The sequence below is a fragment of the Conger conger genome, chromosome 9 (genome assembly GCF_963514075.1).
Source record: "Conger conger chromosome 9, fConCon1.1, whole genome shotgun sequence".
In the NCBI taxonomy this organism is placed as follows: domain Eukaryota; kingdom Metazoa; phylum Chordata; class Actinopteri; order Anguilliformes; family Congridae; genus Conger; species Conger conger.
This window is the reverse complement of record NC_083768.1, coordinates 30,914,141-30,941,905: the sequence shown is the minus strand read 5'-3', so window position 1 is coordinate 30,941,905 and position 27,765 is coordinate 30,914,141. Positions and strand designations below refer to the sequence as shown.

The following is a 27,765-nucleotide window of genomic DNA, read 5'->3' as shown; positions in this document are numbered from 1 at the left end:
CTTGACTGATTCCTTCTTTGAAGCCCGAGGCAGCAGTATACCCACGCATTGCGTTTCCTAGAGGAGGAACATGGGAGTCTATACGTCAGCATCAGACAGACTGAATTAATCTGAAGTTATAGCCAATGCCTCGACCGGTACAGCGACATAAAACGCGCATCCGCCGCTGCATTTTCCAATTGATTCCATGCATTTGCGTGGGAATGTTTTTGAGTGTTTTCATTTCAGGATAAGTCGACTATCCTGTCAGATGGACAATGTTAATTGCAGTCGGGCCAAAGATATCCCCCATTACCGCGCTTTGGGTTCAGTGACCAAACGGCCACTCGGTAATCACTGGTGTTACTGGTGTTAACCCTACGAGGTTGAAATATTCTTGTAATGACAGTCATAGAGCACATCCTCCGACAATAGACATCCAAAAAGAATAAGAAAAAACATAGTTTGTCAAACCAGAATATTAATCTTTTAAAAACAATGTAATCTGGCTAGGTTCTGGAAATATATAGCCTAGCCACATATATTAGCGCACGTGATTTCTGACAAATGCACGCATTATGACTTTTAATTTGAGAGGGAGATGGAGAGAGAGAGAACAGAGACATGCAGAACTGCTTAAATATGTCTATGCTGGGAATTTGCTTTGTGGTTGTCAAGTGTTGGGGAAGAAGGATATAGACCGGAACTACACATGCGATCTCTGTCAGTCGTATTCTGGCGACACTTATTCAAAACTACAAAGGCGTGATTTCAAGATATGTATTCTATATATTTTAGTGATCGACCTACTGTCCATCCTTGTGTATCCTAGCAGAGAATGTGTGACAATAACCCAATCTGAATGCGGAACAAGTGTGGGAAATATGCAACATGTCCATGGGCAGGGGGCGCCCGGAGTCAATGTTTTAAATTCAGCCGTGGAAATGTTACATCTTGCGCCAATTTCTAATCCAAATCGAATCAATCGAATCATCTGCATATGTAATGCAATTATTGATCAAATAATTATTCCATGTTGGCATTATAAACATGTAAAAACACATACTCGTAAAAATGTACGTATGGTGGATTCAGAAACGCATCACGCATACCTTAATTTAATGTATATCAGTTATATGCTACTGTACACACTGTACACACAGTACTGGTGACCTAAATGATAATTGGGTTATGAAATTATGATTATCATTGTTTCCGTAATATTCCGATGACGCATATATGTGTGTTCCTTTCTAAATTGTTAAAGAATAATTTTGACCTCATTCTTGGCATCACTATTGTGTCCAAAAACCCCCCCAAAAAACGCATTGAATCGGTGGAGGAAAATGGGTCTGATTTCACACCAGAACGTTTGTAAGATCCACGGTAACGTTACTACAGCGCCCTCCTGGTCTCAACCGCGCTATACACCCTTGAGTAGTGTGTGAACTGCCCCCCAGCTCGAGAGCGTGCGCGTGTGTGAGATGCAGGGAGAACCGCGCAGAACACTACCCAAATAGGCACAGCTACCGAGCGCACAGACAGAGCCGCTGAAAAATATATTCCACACACACTTCAGCAGGGAGAACTTCACAGCGAAGAACGGTAAGAGTCACTTAAATGTTCACTAGATTTTTTTTCTAGTGATAATTTTTCCCGTCTTGTTAAGAGGAAGCACATATTTAAACAGCTGGGCTATCTGGCTGTTGCTTCCCACTACCATCTATCTTTGGAGAGCTTAAGCGTAATTTGGATATGTAGGGGTTTTCGATGGTGACTGCACAATGAACGCACAGTGTATATTAAAAAGACACCATTGTTGAAAATATCTGGACATGATCTGGACATTTGAATTTAAATTATCCGTAATAATTATATATATTTAAAATACTAGCCTCGATTATATTTTGTGTGAACATCTTCAAATAAAGGGGCGTAGGCTCTTTTCTACACGTTGTCTTTAGCCTACCAATGTCTTTATTCAACACATATTCTATTCATGGCTATCTATTCATGGCAATGCTGATCATGGGCTAACATTGCCCATGCAAGAAAACGTTATTTTACCCAAAACGCTATCTTTGTGACTGTATGATTAATTCTGAAAAGTTGGTTATTTTATATTAAATAAATGGCTTATTTTTTCTTCAAGAACAATGTAGTTAATTATGCATAAAATAATACCTGTTAATTAGAAACCTTAATGGTTTAAAAATAAGATTTTATACTCCACCCCTTTGTGTCTGGGGGTGTGACTTCTTGGTGCGCTGTACATCGCTGACAGACCACAATATTTTATATTATTTAGCCTTTTATAAGGAAACGTAGCCTAGTCGATTTATAATAGGCCGACTTCAGTACAAACACGGCAAAATTGTGTCATGCTATGAAATTAATAATGTATACGTTTTCTGGAGGCTTGCCCGCCAGAAAATGGTCTGTCTAGATTTTCTGACACATACGGGGGAGGGGGCTCAACAACCGTCATTGTTGCCAGTATTGAAATATGAACGTGATCTAAACCATGTAAAATAAGTAATTGGCATGTACACTGCCGAATTCGGTACAGTAGTATGTACCTTCGTTGCTATTCTACCATTCTGTCTGGAGAATGAATGACTTTCCATAGTAATTGTCCGGGTTCTTTGTTTCAACGAGGCACATGCGCATTGCATGTAGGGTGTGGATGGGCGATTGATTTTCTTTCTCACCTATCAATTGATTGTCGCTTAATTTACAAGGCAATGGGATGACGATCCTTAAGCAAGAGCGTTGCAATTCTATCTAAACGTTTTTACATTCATGCGTTAGCTACTGTCAGGCAGTAAATATTGTACTGGTCTTAATTAAAGATGCGGCAGGATGAAATGAGGGAGTCGACACGACGCATCTCCAGTATTTATTTCCACTACGGAATAAAGTGAAAACTGCACAATTTAAAAAAACGTCATTCGAATTTTCATTTTACTCTCCGGCTGTGGTAGGCTACGGTTGTTACTCAGTTACAGGAAAAAATGGATCACACCGTTCATATTTTGTTGCAATGCAAATCATAGCTTTCTACTCCTAATTGTAGTATCACCTGCTTCGCAGACCGAACGTCGACATGAACTAGGGACAAAGTATTGCTTAGGTGCCATTTATTTAGTAGACTATTACGTACACAATCTGAATGTTATGATTCCGAATAAAATAGTTGGAGGCTACGATGTCATATCGGAACAGGCTAACTGGTTACATATTCGTCTAGTGTTACAAAGTGTTCATATTTTTATGACTGAGGCTGTATGCTTGTAATGATCTGTTCTATATGAATGACCGACGTAAGCCAGTTGTCTCCACAACCACAATTCATGCTTGCAGAAATTACCGAAAGCGAGAATAAGTGAATATCGTAATATTTTTTTGTATTCCGTTATTCCTGTTAGAACCACGTTGCCAACAACGTTACTAGCCTTTTCTTTGCACATGATGTTTGAGAAAGGGACGCGACCGCATGTCTCCCATCATCCCCATTTTTTAACATTTTGTGTTAGAAGAAATACATCTACAATTGACGCAGATTGCCGCGCGTTTCTTCATTATTCGAAGGAACTGGTAATTGGAGAATGTATGTTCTTTTCAGATAATTACAATTTTAACGAAAAATGGGTAACGGTTGCTGTTTCTTCAAATCATCTGCTTTTGCGCATGGCTAAAAATGGCTGCCACTCGAACTTAGAAATTCACCAATCGTCATATCTAACAGAATGTATATTGTTTGTATTGGGCTGCAGGGTCAGAGACGCTTCTAGCTTGTGTCATCCTTTTTTGCTGAGTTTCTCAGTTGAATTTAACTACAGTCCTTGATAATTTGATTATTAGATCTAATTGACGTAGCATTTTCTGTGTTATTTGTCTCATGATATCTCACCTGAGATGCCTAAATACATATTTTTATCAGTGTACATACATTGCTGTGTATTGACGTTAATTTGGTTCAGCGAATCAACCTGGAGCAGAGATATACTATACAATGTTATTTTGCATGAACATGCCTTTGGCCATTGTGAACAGGTGCTACCTTGAGCTACTCCATTTCAAGATCTTTTTTCCATATTGTAATGGAAATCTGCTGAGAAAGGTTGAGTTGTGCAGGTGAGAAATGTGACTGTACTTGGCTCAGTCCCTTTTTACCATAGTAAAATAACTACGGCTGGCACTTAAATTACCAAAGTAATGGGGAATATCATTATTATTTAAAATGGATTTGCCAAAAATGATACATAGTTGATAATGGCACATTGCTAAAGCATCCATGTTGTCTCTGTCTATTCAAGCTACAGTGTTACTGTTTGCTGCACGTAGGATAAAAGCAGCAAATCTCTTGTGAATTGTTTGTTCCACTGCCAAGAAGTGGCAGTGAAGGAAATTGCAATATAAACATAGCATAGAGTCTCATTATTCAGAAGAAGGCACTTCTAGGAGAAGAAACAAAATGGACATTGTCAGCTGGCAAATTAAAGCCAGGAGTATCCAACAAAGGATGTCCACTGGGTGCTGAAGGAGCTAGATATTGGTGTGGAGTGGGGCCAGAGACAGAAGCTGTACTGTGGGCCCATTAGTGTGACAGGGGGAGGGGTGCCCGGCGCATAATATCCGTGCCCACTGAGGACCGTAAACTCTGAGCAACACTTGGCCTCCCAGACATTGTTTTTTCTCTCCTTTCAAAACAAATGAACAATGTGCAGTATTTTTGGACATATTCTTGCACTCTGTATTTGTTATCCATCAGGAATTGCAAGGGGCACCCCACACGCACTGCATTTACCATAGCTTGTGGACTGCAACAAGTCAAGCATTTGGCACAGAGGTGCAGAGTGTTTTAAAAACATATTTTAGGCCGTGTGATTTCTCAAAGGCTCTGAGAATCCTTACATAGGCTTGGAATGGGTGTGTTTTTGGTGGGGTCTTAGTCCTGCCATCTGATCATGTCATGGCCAGTGTAGGGGAAGTGGTCAAGATCAGCGACCATTTGGGCATTTAACCACAACTGATTGATGGCTTATATGTTCTGGCAGGTCTTAATTAACAAAATATGAGGAAAGTAATTTTTTTGCGTTTCATCAAATTAATGAATGAGGGTCTATATGCAATAATGTAATTCCTTGATATGATTAATTTTGCTCCCGGAAACTGCAAATTTTACAATGTCAGGGGGAAAAATATGATTCAAATATTCAAATGCTTTGTCTTTGGATACTATTTATATTCACACTGAAAAATAATAATAATGCACGTTTTTATTTAGAACGTAATGTACATCTGTTAATGAGGAATGTGTATACGATGTGTTTGACTGACAAAGACAATAGTTTTCCCTCAAGGAGTCAAACAAGGAACACTAAACTTTTTAGTTCATTCATTCTCAGAGAATAATTCCATGTCCCCCTTGTCCATCAAAAGCAACATGAGGGAAACACATGTAAAGAAAACCATTCATAAATTTCAAAAGTAAAATTGAAACAAATATGAGAATCTTTGGAAGATTTATTTTAGTGATAATGGCCAAATGCCTAAGCCTTAAATAAATCATGACACAGGCTATTGGTTTGAGGACCATTTTAAATATCACTCAGGAAACCCCATTCCTATTGACTGTAGCTTTACAGAATTAAGGCTAACATATTTTGTCAGCAATGTCTTCCCAGTTCATACACCTGCTCCTTTTCCACCTGAACAAATGAGAATGAACATATCAGCCAGGGATCAATTCAGATTGGAACAGTGGGCCTTGTTTAGTCTGTGAGCCAAGTGACAGAGGCCATATCTCTGGTTTCAATCAATATCACTGCTGACCACCCCCACGACAATCCCGCCCTCCACACACACACACACACACACACACACACACACACACACACACTGTCAGTAAAATTATGATTATGATTATGAGGGACTGGAGGGGACAATGTGGGATGAATTTCAATATGAGATAATAATCTGGAGATTCATTATCTGTATTTAAAGCACTAGCTTCTCAACATGGAGTATAAGAGGAGGGGCAGGGGAGAAGGGGGGGTGTCTGACTCAAATCTTTACTTTGGTGCTATTATACAACAAAGGCAGTGGGCTTTGTGGAGAGCAAGGAGGCACATCTGCAATTTCTGGGCCCCTGCCACACACCCTGACGAGTCCCAGTTCTGTCACTTTCCATCCAGCGGACGAGTGTCGGCTGAGAGGACGGTCCTGCAGGAGTTTTCACACGTACGGCTGCGTGTTCTCAGGGCGGGGGCTGTACTTGCGGGAGGCTGTCTCGTTCGGCAAGGTGGCTGGAGTTGGTAGCTCTGTGGTGTGCGGTGAGGGGGGGGTGGGTGGGGGGCTCTGGTAGTTGATGGGGCTGGGGTAATGACCCAGGTCTGGCTCTGGTGCACAAACAGCCTCGGCCGCAGGGCTCCTGGCCGCCGCCGGGCCCGCGCTGTCCTCAATCGGCAGTCCTGCATCTGACGGGCCCAGTGCTCTGGCGCAGCCCGCTCACCCAGACAACGATGGGACAACGAGCCGGGCGCAGATATGTCAGCCCGAGTCAGTATTCTGGAGGCGGCAGCATCGTCTGGGCTGACATGAGGACAAGGAGGAGGCCGCGTCGGGGAGGGAGAACGCGCCAGCCAATGGTGGCGAAGTGAAGGATTGTTTTTTCTCAGGTTGGGGAAAGGGGGGGGGGGGGTGTGTGGGCATGTAGTCATGGGGACGGTCTGCAGAGATATTGATTGAAACCGGAGATGTGGCCTCTGTCACTGAGACCAAACGCAGCCCACCATTCCACTGTGAATTGATTCCTGGCTGTGGCGTGACGTCTTTCGGTGTCCAGAATAATTCCGAATGTGGAAAAGGAGGAGGTGTATGAACTGGGAAGACAGTTGATGATAGAGGAGTCGAAACTAAATAGCCTTAAGTCTGTAAAGCCTATGGATGTTGTGGTGTTCCATAAAGACAGGTTCATTTTTCTGCTCTGTGTTGCACACAGTGGTACCTCTCCTCGTCTGTCCTGTTTTCGACCTTTTGATGCCAGGCCTTGTTGTACCCATTTGCATCAGTTTGTTTTCATAGCTATACCCTGGCCAGCCGCGGGCCCTGTCTGTTTCCAGGAGCTGCTTCCACGCCACTGGCGGGATGATTGATTTGGTGGCCATCTTGGCAGTCTCACTGCCTTCCAACAGCCCCCTCTCCCTTGTGAAGATCACATGGAAGCTGCATGCAGATTGTGTTCCATCCACTGCACCTGTAAAATGCAATATTATATGATGCTTTTGTGCTTTCTGGGATTTGTGCTTGAATGCAGCACGCAAGATTACATCTAAAATTTAAATCTGTTATCGATTTGACTACTGGGACAAAGTAGCCTGATAAAACAGTGTCTGACCATATTGAGCTGCAAATGCAATCTGGGAGCAATCAATGAGCAAACGGTAGAGAGAATCTTTACTTTGGGTAATGAGAGCAAAATAAATATGCTTTTTAGTTTCAGATACATGCTAAATACAAGTATTATATGTGAGGTGAGATGTGTAGTTAAAGAGACATATTTATCTTTTTTCTCATTATTCAGAACATTCCGATTGTGTTTATGCATCTGTCTACTACAAAATGGATGCTAAACAATGTGTAGTCTTTTAGTACCATCATATCTATTATATGCTGAAAACCTTGGGCATTTTTAAATTTGTTTAGTTTAAGAATAAAGCTTTCTATTTCTTTCCTGTCCAGTTAACATCTCTTGGCCCCATGGATAATTAAGTTTCTATTTCTATGAAACATTACAGTTTTTAAGCTGTGAGGTCTTTTTGTCATGGCTGTCAAGTTCTGTATGAAGCCAGGCCCTTTGTATATCTGAAATTTCACTTGATGTGACAGGCCTCACTGTTTTGAGCAATGAAGGCATTTGGTTTTTCAGTCTTTCTCTTCTTATGCTCCTCAAAACAATGTGAACATGAATAGAGAGTGATAGTTCAGGACAGTGGTGAAGAACCCAAACTTGGCAATTCTCTTCTCTTCATAATAACAGCTCAGGAGCAAAAATCCAAATAGGAAAAAAGAAGATAATTATAGGGCGTCAGACACAGAGGGCATGGAAGGAGGATTTGCTTCAGCTTTTAAAGCTAAAGGCCTCCTTGAGAACGTTGTGTATTCCAGAGCAGCAGAGTGGTGAGAGCTATTTAATAGAAGTGGTGGCTGATGGGAACCGTTTCCTGAAGAGATATGAGCCACGAGACACCCTCTGATCGCAAATATCTGCCACAGATACAGATACAATCGCTTTTAAGGGCCCGTGCAGCACAAACCTGGGGCGATTCACCGATAATGGAGGACCCGGCGGAGCCTTTATTTTTGGAGGTAGCGCCAGACAGATTGACCTGTGTGAATAAATCATTTAAGTTTGAAACTTTAGCCCTATATGAGGAACAACCTATCAAAATACAGCACTTGCCTTCTATTTACTTGCAAGTGACCTGGTCAAAGGCAGTTTCAACTCAATTCACTTAATTTTAAAAAACTATATTCGATGTACTCACTTATTCATGTACCTGTTTGTACTGTAGGTTAAGCACATTCCTCCAAGGATTTCACCTTGAATTTGAAATGACAACTCTCAGAGTAAAGTACTTTAAACATGTATGGTGCCCAGTTGCAATATTGTGTGGCAACTCTCAAGCAAAGCAGCAATTGTAAAAACCAGGGTGCCAACAGATGATGACTTACATGGACAAGTATTCTCTCAATACTCAATACCTGTAACAGTAGCCCACTCCTATGCTTCACTCACTATACACAGACTCATTGGTGGGGCACCTTTGGTTTAAGTGAGTGATCCAGGCAGTCCCTGTAACTATCCAAATGGATTAGTGGTCTATGCGTGTGTGAGGAAACTGGGCGTTAAGTGCCATATCCACCTGTTGCAATATTAGCGGTTTTGCAAACCATTGATTGCAGTAGTGATATTTCTACAGATAATTCTGCAGTTAAATCTAATGGCAGCCGACAATAACAACTGGTGCAAAGGATGAAATGAAAGTAAATAACTACTGATGCGAATGGTTTATGTTCTGATGCAGGCCTTTCATGAGATAGCCTTGAGGGTATTGTTTTGCATTGCTTAGTAGTGCTGGAAAACTTGTATGACTATTCAGCATTTGAATATTGGAGATAAGGACTGTGAATTTAATGTGCTATTTCCAAGTGCAAGCATGGATGTAGTGATCACTGATGATCCCGTATATATATATATATTTGAACATTTTATTATATGGCAAAATATGCTATGTATAGTCCATGCCTGACATATAGTTACGTGTCATGCATGCATTTTACAATGCATTTCCTTTTATGAAAGATTTCAGAAAATATTTGATTTTACCATTTATTCCTAGGTGATGTTTCATTAATAACAGATTTAAGGTGATTACCAAACACCAACTGTTGGGATGAGCCAAACTTCTGCAGCAGAGTGTTTAAACGAGGTGACATTTAAACCTGGTCATTTAAACAGTAAACTGTTGACAGTGAAAAAGTATAGATGTTATGAAAACTCTTGACGATGTTGACAAGAACACTGCTTTTCCAGAGGGGATTTCCTCACTGTACTGCAGCCAGTATGATTAGTGCTTTATTTAAGTTGATGGATAGTTCCATTAACGTTGTGGTGACCTTGTTGAATAGATTTGGAGATGAATGTTATTTTTGGGATATCCACCACATATGGAACACACTTGGAAGCATGCTTGACTCCCCTGGCATGCAAGCCTGGGGTTTATTCCACTTCCTTGATGGTCAGCTGACACATTTTTGATCAGTACATATTAAACCAGAGACTCTTGTCCGCTCCAAACCTCCAACATGGAGAAAGTGGGCTGGCCCTGCAGAAATGAATGTTCAATGTACTGCATCCTCTGTACAACATAACCACATGCTTTCCCCCACTTCCAGTGGGTGATTTGAATTGAGCTCGGTGACTTGGATCTGTTTCACATAAGTAGTCTGACATGCCAGTGGAGCACGTTTCTATGTAGGTCAACGGCAAATTGGTTTCATGGTTTGCTCGACCTCTGGATCCTCAAAGCATTGATCTATGACTGTCATTTGTCCCACCGTGATTGTTCCGAGTCATTGTCTAATCAATCCTCTATCTTGTGACAGTGCTGCAGGGAGGAACAATTAAGTTGCATCAAATTGCATCATTAGAGCGTTTGGGAAATTACACTTTACTTAAAGACGTGTTGTGTTGCATAGAATGATGTGAAGCCCTTGGTGAAGCTTGATAAAGCAAGCCTTCGTAGTTGTTGGAGTAATACAGGCGGATTTGATACAAACAATATCCCCCCACGGCTGAAGGTGGTGATGAAACTGAAGACAAAGAACTGCCCTCATACTGTGACAGAACGGTCCAGACGTCATTGGAAGAACCTTTAAAGTACATGAGAAAATATATCCTCTTTCACAAAGAGCAATCCGCAGTGCATTGATAGGACTTGGTCGCACTCCATGTTTGTACAAGTAGTTATGGTTAGTAGACATATATAGGCATAGCTCTGTCTTTTGGTCAGTCACTGTGAGGACTTTTGGATTCTAAAAAAAAATACCTCCAGTAATTTTATCTGCTTATCATTTAAGTGTCCATGTTTGACATTTGGCACCATTTCTAAAGAATGTATGGGAAAACATGGCTGTAAAACCGACATTTTAATAGTTTGTGATATATGCTGGATTTTCTTATCCAATCTGGTTACTACGAACAAAGATTTTGATTTGGGATTAAAATACTTTCATTTCATTAGGCTTGTTTCTTCTCCAATCGCAATAGCAGTAAAGCAGTATAATTTGCACAATTCATCCAAATGTACTATCTTGATTTCAGTCAAATTTTCGCTGCAAATGCCCTTACCTGAAAATGGTATTTACTTTCAAGAGGCTGTTGAAATGAATGTTCTCTTAAAACACAATATTGCTCTTACAGCGCCAGTGGTATGAAGCTACAGTCGGTCATTTACTAGCCTAAGTCAAATATTCAATTAATTGAAGGGCCAAGCTATCAATTTTAAAATGGTTTTCTGTCATTATCTGAAGATTGAGTATTCCTGCATAGGCACTCTATCTCCCTATCATTTACAAAAGCGTGATTTGTAACAGCTTTCAAAAAGCACCCATAAAAATGCAATATATTATACAATTACAACACATAAACAAAGGAATATATATTCTGTATGTAAATTGGAAATGGCAAATTCACCAGTTATGACTAATTGTTTGCGCTGTGTGTTGTCAATAACGGAATAAATTGGAAACAGAATAAATTGGAAAAGGCATCGTAAAATGACACTTTGGCAAGATGCATTATCAACATCGCTTAAAATGGCAAAAGAGGGATGTATTAAAAAATATGCCGTATATCTAAGCAAATATTAGAAGATGAATCTGTAAACGCGGATCTGGTATTTGGCTGCGTATTGAGATATTCCATATTAGGGTGTGTGCTGTACCGAAACAATAAGCCGCTCTGTGCTGCTGGCGACTCCCCATGCAGCGCAGCTGAGGGAGACAGTAAGATGGAGTTTGTGGTGAGCGATCCGGAGCGAGCCGTCCACTGTTCCTGCGAGCTCCATCTTGTTTGCTTGCTCGGCGCCTCAGACACACACAGGGGCTGGCTGGCATCCATCCGTAGCCTAGCAACAGCAGCGAGCGAACTGCCAATTAGAACGTGGCTGGGGTGGGTGCTCATTAGCTCGGCTTGGACGAGCGGTCATGTCGTGATGGAAGCGGTGGCTTTTTCTCGTCATTCTGAAAAGAGGGGAATGTTCGGTGAACATGGTCCTCTTTGTAAATGGCTGAGCCTGGCGCCATGAACACAGTCGGTCGGATGTGAAAAATGACAAGAACTGAAGGAATATCTGCATGTGCCATGACATTAGCGTGAGGCACAATTTAAGATCTTATCACATAATGGGATGAATAGGCTGATAATAAAAGGTTGATCACACACCCCTCGTTCTTTTATGCAGAGATTGTGTGGTCACACAAGTTGAAACAAGAATGCGGGGCCCTTTTGTAGTGGTTCTTAGTTCAGTGCCCCATAGTGCCCCATAGTCTGGTCAAATCCTGAAATCCTATGGTGCAATAAATGCCGTAGAAATGGAAAGGAAAACACAATTAAAATCTAGAAGATCAAATCTCGCCCTTGCATTAAGGTTTGTTAAGGCTAACCAAATATCCCTCCCTTAATAGCATTTTGTGTAGCTCGGTCAGTGGATAAGCATAAAGTAAATTGTTTCACTACTGTCACACAATGTATATGAATAGCAATATATTTAGCCAGACACAGTGCAATAATGAGAGAAAACAGGTACATCTGTCCGGAGAATTACAGGTTAGAGCATTTCTAACACCACAGCCCCCTGCAGCCCACAGTTTCACAATGGCTTTGGCCTCCGAGAATTTGAGTGTCTCTCTCTGTGGAAAGAGTTAATTCTGCTATGTCAGCCACTGCTGTGGTTGAGCTGTTTGTGAACTCTCTCTCCATCCCCAGCAAAACCTCCTGCACCCCAAGCAATCAGGTTTCAGCCCTGGCCCTCCACTGAGGCTGCTATCCTCCCAGTTACAGATGCTTTTCACTCGTCAATCACTCAGCTCTGTCGTCATCATTGTTGACTTGACGATTTGAGGACGTCAGCCACAGGATCCTTCTCTCGCCTCTTGTGGAGATGAGCGCCTCACGATCTACACTTACACAGTGTGATTCATATCTTGCTACCATCTGACCTGGAGGAGATCCCGGCCCCAAACTTGACTGGTGTCCCACAGGGCTCGGTGCTTGGTCCTCTCCTCTTCTCTTTTTTACTACAAATCATTCCTCTCTCCGCTCATGCTGACAATCAACTATTTTTTCTAATTTTCCCCCTCTGTTCAAGGGAGAGGCAAGTTCAGGCACGTACTGTATGTTTGCATGCCTGGCTGACTGGCATTGCAGCCTGGATGCACACCAACCACCTGAAGCTCAACCATTTGCTTCAGCAATCTGCTGTCCTTCCAAAATTCTCAAACACCCTTAACTGGTTCCTGGTGGCTGCCCTTGCCTATGTATGTATGGTAAGCAAATAATATATGCCCAAAAAAGAATTATGAAGGCAGAGCTGTATGCAAACGTTATATTTGCCCTTCCACTATTCTAATGCCCATGCAAAAGAGGGCCTTGATAACTTCATAAGTTTGCTCACATATACAGCAGACAGAATTTGCATGAGTGACTCATTGTGTCCCTATGAGGGCAGCGCTATTTTTTAGGCGGGACAAAAATTTGTGGCTGCGGTATTCCTTTTCGTTTTTTATTATTTTGTATTTTTACTTTTCCTTATTCTCGGTGATCTGGGCTGAGCGGCGGATGCATGGGCACAGCACTCGCTTGCTCCTCTCATTGGCAAGGGAGGACAGAGGGAGGTGCACTGGGAATAAATGCGGTACATGTGTGGGGTCCTCTTGGGAGCAGACTGCCGTGGGCTCATGTGACTTACCATATGTGGAAAGTGTAACAGGAATATTCAGGAAAGAGTGGCTTACACATGGGGGTAGCTCAGGTCCTCAAGGAATCTTCAAGATTTCACACACCACGTTGATTTTGCATCCCCTGTAATGTTACCTGCCGGTATAACTGTTCATATTGAACAAAAAGAAAAGTACATGGAACCATCTAGTCATTTCTGTGACACAATCAGAGACCCAAAGATGTTCCTCGTCAACCTGTGCTATAATGGTGACACAGACACCATTGTGCGAGTGTGTATATGTTTGTATGGGTGTGTGTGTATTTGCTTACATCCATGAATGTGCACTTGCCTGTGCCTTTTTTCTGTGTCTGTGCCTGTGTGTGTGTGTCTGTGTGCATCATTCGGAAAACATCTGGCTTTCCACAGACCCTTGGCAATTTAGTGGTTCTGCACTGTTTCTGTGCAAATGATGCTCTTTATGCAACAGTTCACCTGACAGAGCCAGTCCATACTTTACACATGAGCAGTGAGCAGTGCTAACAACCCAATCTGGACCTAGATTCTTTTTTTTTTCACTTTTACACCTGTCAGAAAAATTGGCATATCAAAGAAAAACACACTGAGTGGTTTAGAAGGATATTATGTCCAATGCTAGAGGAAAAGGTAGATTCAAATACAAATTGTTTTTCATTTTTTAGTGCAATTAATGGGCAATGCAAAGCAGCAGCATTTATATATTTTTAAAACATAATTATTTTCAACATATGTATGTAACTATGTGGAAGCAATGAATACAGCCTCAACCTTTTTTTACAGGCAAAGAAGCCTAAAAAAAATAGACAAAATATATAGGCTACACCTAACCTGCCATTGTTGGAACAGAAGCAGAAGGGAGTGGGTGAATAAATATTTGACTTATCCAACCTACTGTCTGCTCAGCCACAACTGAGTTCCATGATCGCCTGTTCTGATACCTCTGCCTTCTTTGAGAAGATGGCGTCCATTTTATGAAGATGATTTTGGCTAGATCCAGTTCTCTAATCATTTGGGAAGGTAATTCCTAAATTGCATGTTCAAGCTTAGCTGTCTCTATTTTGTGCTTTGATTAATAATAACCTTGGACACTATCTGTAAGAAAAATGCCCAGTGCTTGATATGAGTGGGAGTACTGTCAGTTAATCACCATACGCTTTGTATGTTTGTAGCATCGCTATACTGTACAATGTACTGTTGCACAGACAGTTGCTTGACTGCGGGCTGCTGGGTGGCTCATTCGGTTAAGGCACCACACTCTGGTTCATGGATGACTTGGACCAAATCTGGACCATGGCAGTGCTCACTGTGGCTGGTAGCTCCATGGGGCGACGCACAATCGGTGCCTGGGTCACTCAGGACATGGGAGGGTTCCATTGGATAGGCATCTGTGCCTCATTTCTTTTGAGCAACCCCCACTGGCCCAAAAGGGAACTCATAAGACTGCATGATATATACAGCCCTGCGCTGGGGAGCAGATCTATTTAAAAATATTTAATAAAAAAGTGTTGCCCTTAAAAAAAAAAAAAATTCATTGACACTAACAACATGATAACGCCAGCTATTCTGGAATTCATGAGGGATCTGAGCCTTTATTGCTGAATGCATTATACAAAGGGGCTACTAGTACTGATATTATGGTAAACAGAGCATTTTGTACTCAGTGTTCATTCAAAAAAACTGCCACCCGTCGCAGAATTCTGAGAGGCCGTTTCCTCTGATGGATGGCGTATCCCCAGTGGGCGGCGACCACTGGAATATTATCATGCCAAAGAGAGCCGGGCGAAATGGGCACTTGCCTGTGCTCCCTGAAAATCTCAACATTAAATTCGGTGTGCCATTAATCAGGGCTGATTGGTTCCAAACGCTACATGATTAAACAGTTACTGTGACTGGAGGTGGACAGGTGCATGGTGCTTGGTTGACCTCTCTTCCTAGGGAACAAGTGATATACACTCGCTTGTACACTCCCCCCATGGGCCTTGCAGAGCATAATGGACCCCTGTTTCCAGCGCTGCCAATGTACAGCATTTTCCCAAAGTCGCTGTGTTATCTTAGCAGTCAATTAGCAGCTACAGTGACCTGAAAGTGTCATTTGTCATCTGAATGCTGTAGGTATAACAGCACCTCAACTGCCTAAGCTCTCTGTCGATAGAAGCACAGAGTGTCCATTCAACTCGGTTGTCCTACTCCTACTGTACAGTCTGCAAAACTAGTGTCTTCAAAATTGTAGTTTGCATGCTGAATCTCTCTGCCTTGCTTACCAACAGCCATTTTGAACCCCACATTAACGCAGACATGATCTTAAAATTGCACCACGCGTGTACAAAATAGTCTGCTACAGCCAGCCCTATAAGGTAGCTGTCAGATGTTAATGGTTTTCAGTAAGCAGTCCCCGGAGGCTCTTTGTGCTGTGCATGAGAATGCCTAGCACTCACCGCTTTTGTTGTCTCCTCTATATCACAATGACATTTCATTTACTGTGTACACCAGGATTTTAGTGGCCCTGGATGCCTGATAAAAAACCTTTTTAAACGAGCTAATAATGCAGTCAGGGGAGAGACAACAGATTTGGACACATTAGAGAGGTGTAGATGAAAATATATCCACACAAAAAAATCGAGTCACCAACCCACAGGCATTTAGCCTTTTGTGATTGAGCAGAATCCATTGGAACTGACTATCAGTCACCAAGTGACCTCATTACTAAATGAAGATGGAAAACTCTTAACTTTTCAATCTGCTCTCTCAAGAGAATTTTGGAATTCATTATCCCAGCAATTTTGTATTTTTGGGACTTCTGGGATTTTTTTTTACATGGGAACCGAAGAGTATAAGGAGGAAAGTACGTTCACTGGTCCTTCAAATCTTGCTGCTCTCCGTTTGACAGACAACACAGCAGCCGTTTTTATTATAGAGCCTGTGTAGACCGGTGAATTTACAGCTGTAATTGATGCAGGAGATCAGTTTTGCCTCCAGCGAAGAAGAGCCTGCTCATCCTTTCTGCAAGCTCTCTTGAGGAACCCCAGAATCTGACCTTAAGGCCACTCTGTGGGTCTGCCTGGGAGAGAAAGGACAGAGAGACATTTTCCAGGCGTGAAAATGCCTGAAGACTCAGAATAAAAGAGCAGATAGATCTGGATGATGCATTTGGCTGGTATTTCATGTCTGTCTCTAGAGTTGGCCAGAATCAGCAGTGTTTGCAGAAGCCTTTCTAAGCAGAGGTACAATCTGCACGCCCTCGCAACACAACAGGGTAACTTGAAGTATCGATCCTTTGTTATGGCTTGATAGTCTCAGTGTGAAGAAAGGCCTTTCAGAAAAGGCCTGAAGTTTAAATCTTGTATGTGCCTGTGGCCTGTTGTTATTGCTCTGCAGCTTTGGTATCAGTTTGCTTTATTCACTACTTTCAGTACTTTCACACTTTAAGTTGGTTTTCCTTGTCTTTTGTGGATTTGGGGAGGATCACTTTATTGAGCCTTTCACGTTCCAAATAAACTTGAAAACGTGATTCAAATATATGCAAATTCATCCAGCCAAACTCACTATGCTAAAATGATCAAAATAAAAGGTAATTCAATTAGCCAATCTATTATGTTCTAGACATCATAACAACATGATAAAGTGTCAAGATATGAACCGATATGCAACTATAAATTGAATAAAATTCAGGGTCATAACATGGCTGATCTGAAATTCCTGTCAAGTAAGATCAATGGTAGCTACTTTGAAGTCAATTCAGGATGGGTAAAGACCTCAAAATACAGTGGGCAATGTATAGACAGCACAGTTGTACTGACTGTAGGTATAGTGCCAATGTACAGTCATGTTTTTAATAGAGTCAGATTGCTATCAATGCATACGGATAAAAAATAGGCTATATGATTGTTATAGTTGTTAAATAAACCATTTATCTTAACTAACAATAGAAGAACATTTGCCAAACAGATTCTTACATATGCTTGGCAGGTGAATACAGATACATTTGATATCTTACAAGTGTCCTCATTTTTGGATCTATTTCTGTTGTAAACATTTTCAGTTCCTACAAACAGTATTATTTAATTCCTGAAATGGAAAAAGTAAGAATTAACACACTGATATGATGCAGCTGTTTGTCATTTTGGCAGAATTAACTAAAAATAAAACCTGACTTTATCCAGTGTCTGCTATACAGTGTATGAATGGCTTTTACTTTCTGAACCTTCATTTTCTATCTCTGCATATACTTCCATGTGTAGTATCACAATACAATTCATAGCAATCTGTAACATGCACAAATTTACACATACATGTGGCAGTAGGGCATTTGTATGTGCGGAAGAAATGGCATTAGGACATGTGTTTTTATTATGTATCTATTTTCATATATTTCAAATACATACATACAATGTATTATCATATATGTACAGCTAAAACAATGTTATAAGGCAAATGAAGAAAGGTAGCGATGTGGTTTATATGCAATGTTTTGCATATCAGTGAAACAAGGCTCTCTCGTATTCTTTCCATCAAAAAAAATTCAGATGATACAAAACCTTCCACAAATCTAGTTTAGTTTTGTTGTTATCTAGGCTTCCAGGAAAAGTTTGATTATATGGTTTTGGCTCCCTCAACTCCTCTTTATCGTTCAGAATGAAGTCAGATAGTTTATTCCTTCAGGTTCAGTGAAGTACATCCTGCAAAAATTGGGTAGCAACGTGTCCTACAGTCTGCTATCAATCCTTACCATGCCAGTGGCAACCATGGCTAGCTGCCCCAAGGAGAGCCACCCAAGGAAGGGAGCACCAGACTGCTGGGTTTTCCCCCAAACTGCCCAAAAGTGATTCATCTGGCCAATCGGCGCCTGTACTTTGTCTGCTCGAGTTGTGCTCTGCAAAAATCTGCCCTTTCATAAGCTGCTGGATGAGGCTGCAGCGATTAGATTGGCCTGTGCTTGCAACAGCACATTTAACATCTGGAGGAATTCAAAATTAAAGATGGTGGCTTGCTGAGCCTGTCCATCATTAGCGTTAAACATTTTTTCTCTCGACTTTTGATTTCTTTTTTCAAACCCCTCCCAGTTCCTTTCTCAGGGGAGCCAGTTTGGCTATCCTCTCTTAGTGCCATTTGGGATGTTCTTATGGAAATGCCTTTCCATTGATATGGGTGCGTTTAACAGTGCCCATTGATTGTGGGAAAAAAGCTCTGGTGTCATGTTTTGTGCTTCAAATGTTCTCAGGTCAGTTCTTTCTAGACTTACTGATTGAAGCATGTCCAACACAGGGTGGTTCAGGGGTCTTTTGATACAGGAGTGTGTCTGAGTTGAGGGAGGGTAACTTTGTTAAAACAGTTGCCATAGTTGTGGTCTTAAGAGTAGGCTGTGTGCTTGTCTAACCTGGTGTTTTTATGACATCTCAGAGTCTGAGAATGCAAATTCACAGAGACAGAGACAGAGACAGAATGTGCATTCATGTCCTGTATATGATTTCTACATGTCCATATTAATTCATATTTGTGAATGAGTGTCTGTGCATACTCCATGCCTGTATTTCTGTGGGTTGTGTGTATCTGTGTCTGCACATTAATGTGTTTGTCTGGGCACATGTTTTTCTATAGAGTATGCATGCATACGTGCACACATGTGCAGAAGACCTCAGGTGCTTGTCCATTAATTTCTGCAGAGTAAGCCTTCTGAACATTAGAGCAGACTTTTCCATCAGACCTCATAACCAGAGAGGAAGTGTGAGAATTCCAGAAAAGGATGCTGGCCAGTTTCAGTGAAGCAGTTCAGTTTCGAGTTTCAATCTCTTCTAAAACTTGCTGTGAGCAGCAACTGCCCAGCACCTTAAAGCCTGGGCTGACTCCATCACATCTGAAGGTCTGGAAGCCTGTAGCGAGGTTAAGTTTCATAGTTTTCAAAGTCAGGTATTCCTTGTGGGTTGCTCATTATTTAGCTTCAAATAAACTCTGCTCAAGAAATAGGGGGTGTTTGAATTCCAGCAAATTGGAATCACAATCGGCACTTCACAGCAGGCCAGAGGAAATGCCTACGCACCGCAGCTGTGGCTAAGACAGCTTCCAGGAATGATGACAGTAAAGCCTGCCCCCTTACCCCCCCACCACCTCCCTATCCATGAGTGACTCACCATGCAAACAATCATACCGGCATCCATTTGATTGCTCACTCATACTCATTATTAATTCCATTTTTATAAACATAGAACGACTGTCTGAAGATGAGATGGAAGTGTGCAGCATTTATCAGGAAGCCTTTAGTCGGACTTACCAAGTGTTTATACTGTATATCACTCTTGTAAGGGCTAATAGCATTTGTATCCTTACAAGTCCTCTGTGGCTTCTCCATATTCTGTTTTCAGGAAGCTTCAATTAAACATGCATGTTAATTGATGGCTGTAAGGCCATTTATTAAACTGCAGGTCCTTGCCTCATTTGACAGATGTTGCTGTATTCCATGGTAGCAGTTAAATGTGCCTATATATCATTACCGCCATCTTTGCTGCCTTCATAAAATCATTCAGTAGAGGTCAATGTGCATGTTGGTTTTCCTTCCACCCACAATTGCAATTAAGTTGTTAATTGTTCTTAATTAGACCTTTAAAATCTATTGAATGATTTAACCTGTTAAGGTGACATTAGTTCAAATATAGCTGTATTCACTATGAAGAATAAATGTTCACATCCCAGGACCTTTAATCAGATCAATTAATGCATTCATGTGTTATTTGGAAAACAATTACTGTATAAAGAGTTTACATTTTTAATTTCATCAAATGAATGCACTTAATTCAGTACAGTCACTTATCACTGACACCAAATGATTCCACCATGTTGGAAAGTTGAAGGAAAGAATATGCATATGGATTAATTATCAACCTTAATTGATCCAGTGAAAAAACAGCATATGCAGTGGATCCTCAGGACATATACTTAAGGCCACTGAGTTACAGCCTGTAAAACACAGATTATGAGAGGTCCGTTTTCACATGTCGGAAGGAAACATCATCTTTGTTAATGTCAAGGGCAGGTACCAGACTTCCAGGCCGCACAAAACCTGCACTGAAACACAGCTTAGTGCATTTTTCTGGACACCTTTAAGTTTTGCATGTTTTCAACTGGGCGGAGGAGGCCCTATTAGACCCCCTGTTGCTTTAATTTACACACACACACACACACGCACACACACGCACACACACACACACACACACACACACACACGCACACACACACACACACGGACACGTGCACTTATGCCAATGTTGAAGGTCAGTCCTAAATGATTGGTTCCATGAGGAGTATTATCATGAAGGTGGTCAGAGATTCCTTCCTGCCCCTCATTAAGAAAGCATAAAGATCCAGTCACTAAGGAGCTTGTTGCTCCCATCTGTTGCTCTTCTTCCATGTATAAGACAAGCAATGTGCATATCTCGTAACTATACATTTTCTGTGTAACTGTCACCTAACCAGAACCTGGACTGGATTTAATACAAGTATGTGTGACAAAGAGCAGACCTAATAAGGAATGCAAGTGAGCACGGTGAGCACAAACAGTCTCTGCATTGCAGTGCCTTTATCCGGTGCCAGCTACAGAGAACACCATTACAGTCAAAGGAGTGGAAGCTTAACTGTGTATTCCACCCACAATAATTGGACGACCTCAGAGCTCCATTACATTGTGAGGAGCAATCAGCTTCCTCATCATTTATGGGGAGTTTGTCGTTTAAGTGGGTAGGGCTGCCGGTAGTGGTGTGGTGGTAAGCAGTGTCATAGGATTGCAGGAAGTGTCTGATTTTCCACCGATTGAAGTAGCAGCTCCTGTCTCCCTGAGGGCCTTCCCCTTTAAGTAAAAACTCTGTGTTTTGCTGTGTTTGGATTATGCTTGGAAGGGCCTCTTTTTGTTTTCTTTATGGTAACCTTGCCTTAAAGCTGAATGATTACACATTTGTAAAATGGAAGGCTTTGCCTCTTGCAAAGGGGGGGGGGGAGGGGGTCACATATTTCTCAGAAAGAGAGCCCAAGACATTTATTAACAAAGTGTCAGAAAAATATTTGGTCTGATGCGAGCCTGGGATTATGGGATGCAGCACTAAACGTGTGGTGACATGGAAGCCTGGGAACGTGTGTGGTTCAATGCTTCGCCATCTTTTAGTTCCCCTCATACCCCCCCTCCGAGTGGCTCCATCAGAAAACGCACTCGCCATTAGCACAAGCCGGGTCATGATTTGCATGTTGCATGACTGAGCCAGCCTATGCCATTAGTCACTAAGATGGAGGTCTTTGCGTGGGCACGGGTGGCACAACGTTGACTATAAATAAATAAAAGTGATTCACCGCAGCATGCCAATCGTTCTGTTACAGGGGAGCTAAATTATTAAGCATTGATCAAGTCACGGCAGACCGCAGAGCTAATATACGGTGTTTCAGGATGGGACCATTACGGATTCTGTTCTGCTACCCTCACTCAGTAGATGTTAAAACCGTTATCAGTCACCACGGATACCCTTTCCTTTGCTCATGTTTTAGGTTACAGCACTGTTCCTCTGTCTCCCCATCCCTGCACCCCTGCTCTGTCGGTGCCTCCGGGGGCAGCTTGCCAAGCGACACATTTTTTCCCTACCCCGCTCGGCTAGATTTCTCGCATTCCGAGCACGGACTGTGTTTACGTGCCGGATTCTGGAGGGCTCTCCAGCCCCTGGCCCTGAAAACACAGCACATCTCAAAAGATGACAGGGGAGAGGTTTCAGTTCACATGCACAGTCGCTCATGGGAAAGGTGGGCTCCTATGCCCTGGAATACAGACACCGACGGTGGTGTCCTGGGTATAGCAGCACTCCCATGAACTCAAAGCAATCCAAGCTTCTGAATGGATCAGGTTTCATCTTCTGCCTCTTTGCCTCTTTGCCTTTATCTTTATACTGAACTTGGCCTATTGTGATAAACATAATCTGAAGTAAAAAAAACAGACAAAGAAATTACAATGCAGTTATGTTCACTTTGATATCTACACAGATGAGCTTGCCCCATGATCACAGATAACCCTACCTCTGCAAAATCGGCCTGCAAAGCAGCCCTATTGTGACCTTTAAAACTTCAAAGGAAAAGAGAAAGCATGGGAAATATCAAATCATAGGTCTCCGTTGTCGGTGAGATACCAAAAGCAACAGTTTAAATTTACCGAAAGTAAATCTGCAAATCTCTCATTTAAGTAATTGCTTCAGCTTGCATCATGTGGCACTTTTGGTTCACTGCTTGCGTGGCAAGACAGAGATCTAAAAATGCTATAAAGAGGAACACTGATTGATGCAAACATAAAACAAGCTTAATGGCAGAGGCACTGTCTCGAGTTTCCTCAGTGCCTCTAATATCAAAGTGGGACTCATTTTAAAATATGTTTGATTTAAGCAATGAGCATTTAAAAGAGCAAAACCCCAGGCAGTCTAGTTGGAAAGCCAAGTTTTGTTCCTCAAACCAAATTCACTATCTTTATACACTGTTGTATCTAAGAATGGAAATGTATTACTGTTGGCTTGATCCACTCCACGAGTACTAACTCACAGCCTCATATTAGTGTTACATTGGACACTGTATAAACATCAGATGCTCAGATGTTTGGTATATCCAAACAAACAATACCCCCAGACTTATTGACGTATTGACATTTTCTGAAGTCTTATGACATATTTCAGGATTGCAAGTGTATCAGCTGGACATTTATAAAAACATAAAAAATATGAGTATACAGTATTTTTTAAGCATTTAAAAAAATGTATAAACCATCAATAACCTGTAATTTATGCATTAATCAGTCTTCTATTTGACATACTGATCTTCCGCACACTCATAAAATATGTATGCACAATGCAAAATACCAATGTTAATAGAGACATAACAGAAAAGTGAATCATTTCACACTCTACTGTTCACACTCCCCCCAGCTCCCCATCCTGACATTAAATCCATATCATGGCCACAGAGCACATCGTCAGTGTGTCTGTGCCACCTGCAGGAGCTTTGCTTTCACTGATTTCTTAAAGAGCAACATGGCCTATATACTGGATACTTCTGTTAGCTTCCAGGACTCAAGTTCATCCAGGCAGCATGGATCCAAACACCAAGTGCATTAAATGTGAAAGGTAAAGAAAGCAGCGGGTCGGACGGTTTTTCATCAGATGCCCTTTCTGTTCTGATGGATACTGTTAATCTGGAGGACGGACGAGGCCAGAGGGAATGTCAGTGTGCACCGCTCCACATGCAGGGGGAGAAGATGGCCGCCATGAGAAAAGCCGCGGCTCGCCACTCTCTCCTCTGTGAGCGTGGGCTACATCTGGTCTGCTCTGTCTCTCGCTGACCTACATGTCCGTGTTGCTTCAGAAACACTTCTCCACGTCACTGGTGTACGCTTCTGTGATTTTCTGGCTGGCGTGTCACACTGTCAGTTGAATGTTTGAACAGCAATGGCTAAATCAAACACCGATTTTGATTTAGACAATAAGAGCTGACAGAGAAGGCTGGAACTGGCCGCCATAAGGCCTAGAATTGAAATGCCGCTGATCTGGGATCAGCTTCCTCGCGCCACCTGCTTCCTCCTTCTTCCCCCCTCCCATGTCACCTTCTCATATCCCAGCAACCCTGGCAGTTTCCAAACATTTTCTTTGCTTCTGGGCTTGAATGGAAAGAGAGATGCCCCCCCCACCTTACTGCAAGTATAATCTTTTATGAGACACTTGCACATATTTTGAAGGGGGTGAAATTAATGTGCACTTAAAAAAACCTCTCAGTTCCAAGTTTTACACAGCATGAAATCTGTGTTCCTCTCAACCTGTTTTTATATATCTGCACACGCACACACACACACAGGTGGCTTGGTGATAGTATTGACACAGTACTGGCACAGACAAATTAAGGCACGCAAAACAATGTCAACTGTTCCATTTTCTTGTCAGCTAAAAAACGTTATACTGAATGTCTATGCAAGCTAGGTCCTCAGAGTCTATATTTTAAATTTCCAGAACATTCCATGGTGTCTGAATTTTATATTTCTGCAGCTTCATCAAACCATGTGTACAAACCATGTTCCACTTCCTCTGTATAAATGATAGTTCCGTATAAATACAATGCAATTTACATAACCTCAATACATAGAGCAGAAGTCTGCTCAGTATCCTAGACAGTTTTTTATTCATTGTATTTGACACAGGGAAACATTTTGTTTATATCATACAGAACAGGGAGCTGGACATTTTATCTTCTCACACACAGGGAAATCCATTTATTTATTTAACATTTTCAGAGCAGCAAAACCAATACTGCATATAACCCCCCTCATTTATTTTTTTAAGGCAATTACCTACCTACCTTTCAGGTGGGATGAGGGGTTAGTTAATAATATCAGTACATGTGAACATTAATAAAAAAATAATTTAGGATTAACTGAGTTAATTAACTGCAGTTGCTGAGCAGGGCATGGAATCAATATCCCCTGGAGTCCTTTTCAGCTTTGTGGGTTATTATGAGCACCTTTGAAACCTCTGCAGTTAAATCAATAGGGAAAACATATTGCGCACTTTCCCTGCTCATTCTATATGTGATAATGCCCACATTCCTGAGATATTTTACCTTCAGTTTAATAGCATCCGCTCTACATTTACTCAGTTGCATGTGAGTAAAATGTTGAATATTTTCTCCCGTATGTCATGTTTGCATAAAGTTTACACAAGTGGTCTTTACAAGTCAGGATTATCAGAAAGGGGCAGTCAGAGATGTATTGTCTTGTAAAGTCCTTGGCAAACTATTGTAATTGAACCTGAATCAACCATTCATGACAACATGAACGGCACTCTGACCCGTTCAGTAACCTGCCACAAAAGATACAACTATGTTGAGAATTTAAAAAATGTGCTGTCAAAAGGATTCAGCATCTGGTTAGATTTGACCAATTGTTTGAGAAGCATACCTGTTGTATTCTCTTGGGTAATGGAGGTGGACATTGCAAACACAGGAGCTTTATATTGATCTTTAATGTCTCATATGGGTGTGTCAGCACCTCCGCTTGGAGGTGGAGAATAGCACTTGGAAGCTGACATTGATTCTAATTAGTACCCACGGTGCACTGGGGTGTACAAGGAGCTGCCCCTTCTCCACCTCTGCTGTTGCAGCAGAAGGCTGGCGGTGAAAGATTTTCAACTCTATTAAGAGAAGAATGTTATCTAATGTGCTGCACCTTGAGGCTGTTCTCTGAAAGATTATCAGCAGGTTGCCAATTATCATTTAACATGGGCATAAAACTGGAACTGTTTTCTTCTGGAAAAATGTCAATGGATGTTTGAGCATTTTCCTCCAGGTTAAAAATGGTCATTGACATCCATATGCACACCGTATCAATGGTCCTTAATAAGGCTGATTTATAAATGCTCTGCATGGCCAACCAAAGGTGTCCGCTAGGTTTACATTTTTCCTGGAAGCACCATTAAGATCCTAGTTTATATCGTAAGGACAGACTGAACAGGTGCCTTGCTGACATGCTGACAGATGGAGTGCCGGGGCTGACACACTACAACCTCCCACATCCAACAACATCAGCGTCCAACATCTGTGAGTCCTCCGAGCAATGGGCCAATGAGGACGCACGCCACCCTTTCAGCTTGTGGAAATATCACAGACCCACCGATGTAGAGGGTCGGATGCATTAAACGAGGAAGGGCTTGAGGTTGTACTGTGATGTTATCTGCATAAGCGCAGTCTGAGATATCTTAGGAGAGACAATATTCTGTATTGTCATGCTGACTGTCTTTCCGCTATGACAGCTTGAGTGTGAAACTGACAGTGTTTTCTGTGTTTTTCAAGGAGGCAGAATGCAGCTTTGTTTGCGGGGAAATACAGGGCGCATTGTTAAAGCCTTGCAGCTCACAGCAATAGAAGATGTATTCTCCCCGCGGATGAAAAATGCAATTGTCTTTCAGAGCAAAAGAATAGGAGTCAGCTATGGAGTGCAGTCGAATAATAACTGCAAGGTGACCGTTTTTTCCAAACATCTATCAAACCAAACAATCATTCCTTTTTTGGGATGTTAAAAAGAACAAAGACACGAGCACAGCCAGTTCTATGAATAAAATCACATTGCAAACAGATGTGTTGTGTACTATACTCATATCTGTACCCGGAATAGATGTCACTTTGGACAGGTAGGCTCAATATAAGTCAAGGGATAAATGCCCAAATTCAGATTGTACAATAATATTTGTGCAAATCTCAGTCTGAAAACTGACCTCGCATGCTTTTGCACAGTGGGCATTAATCTTCAGGCCTAACCACAGTATAACTGTTCCTTATAAACACTGGGCATTGTTTCAAGTTTCATTCTTGCACAACATTTTAAGCTTACCGGCCATTTAAATGAATGAAACACTGTGCAGGGAATGGAAAAATTGAATTTATGAATAAAATGTATAAATTCAGAACTTAAAATGGAGGACAAAGTGCACTGGGATGAGATGTTGGATGACCTGACTCCTCTCACATTACCTTAGGTTGTCTGGTGCTCTAATGACAAATGGAACAATTCTAATGTCATATACCCACAGAAAAAAGATTCTGCCCTGGGTGAAAATCGAAGCAACATATCAGTTTTGATTTGGTGTTTCGTACCCAAACCTAGTCAAATTCAGTTAGGATGAGCTTAATCAATAGACTAGCCTGATGCGCTGATCCAGTGGACACTCCTCGTTGTGTTACCTATACACGTTGATTCATATTTGAAATGCTTTCTTTATCTGGGTGCCGTTCTGCACCGTGGTGTTTGCTATGCGCAGACCTGATGTTAATCTGACGGTTGCCAGGGGAACATTAAAGCTATTCCGAGCTGATGAGCAGATGGTGCCACTTATTGCGGGGAGCTGAGTCTGATCCCTGAATTCTTATCTTGCTTCATCAGATTGGCCACTGATCCATGCTGTAGGTCGCCTGCATCAAACGCCATTAATGTGGCATCAACCGAGAAGACTATTGACATTCCCTCACACAGCGAGAGGGCCAGTGCCCGGCCGGCTGCGGTGTTATCCAGTGTGTGGCCCATTCCTCCCCCAGCCGTAAGCCTCTATGTCTATAGACTCTGACCAGGGTAAAAAAGTCAACGCCTGAGACTGCACAAATCTGAGTCAGTTAAAGAATTGATTTTATTCCTGGAGCCCCTTTGTTTCCCAGTTAGATATTAAATCAGTGTCAACAAAACCGTGGACGTGTCCCC

At 41.8% G+C, this 27,765-nt stretch overlaps 1 protein-coding gene across 1 annotated transcript in view; it reads left to right on the top strand.

Moving 5' to 3' along the window:
- The first annotated feature begins 1,385 nt into the window (after positions 1–1,385).
- The window catches only part of basp1 (brain abundant, membrane attached signal protein 1), a 41,306-nt gene continuing 14,926 nt past the window's right edge, over positions 1,386–27,765 (top strand). Inside the window, exon 1 of the mRNA XM_061255460.1 lies at positions 1,386–1,584. The gene's annotated coding sequence lies outside the window, so the exon portion shown is untranslated. The remainder of the gene's footprint in view (positions 1,585–27,765) is intronic.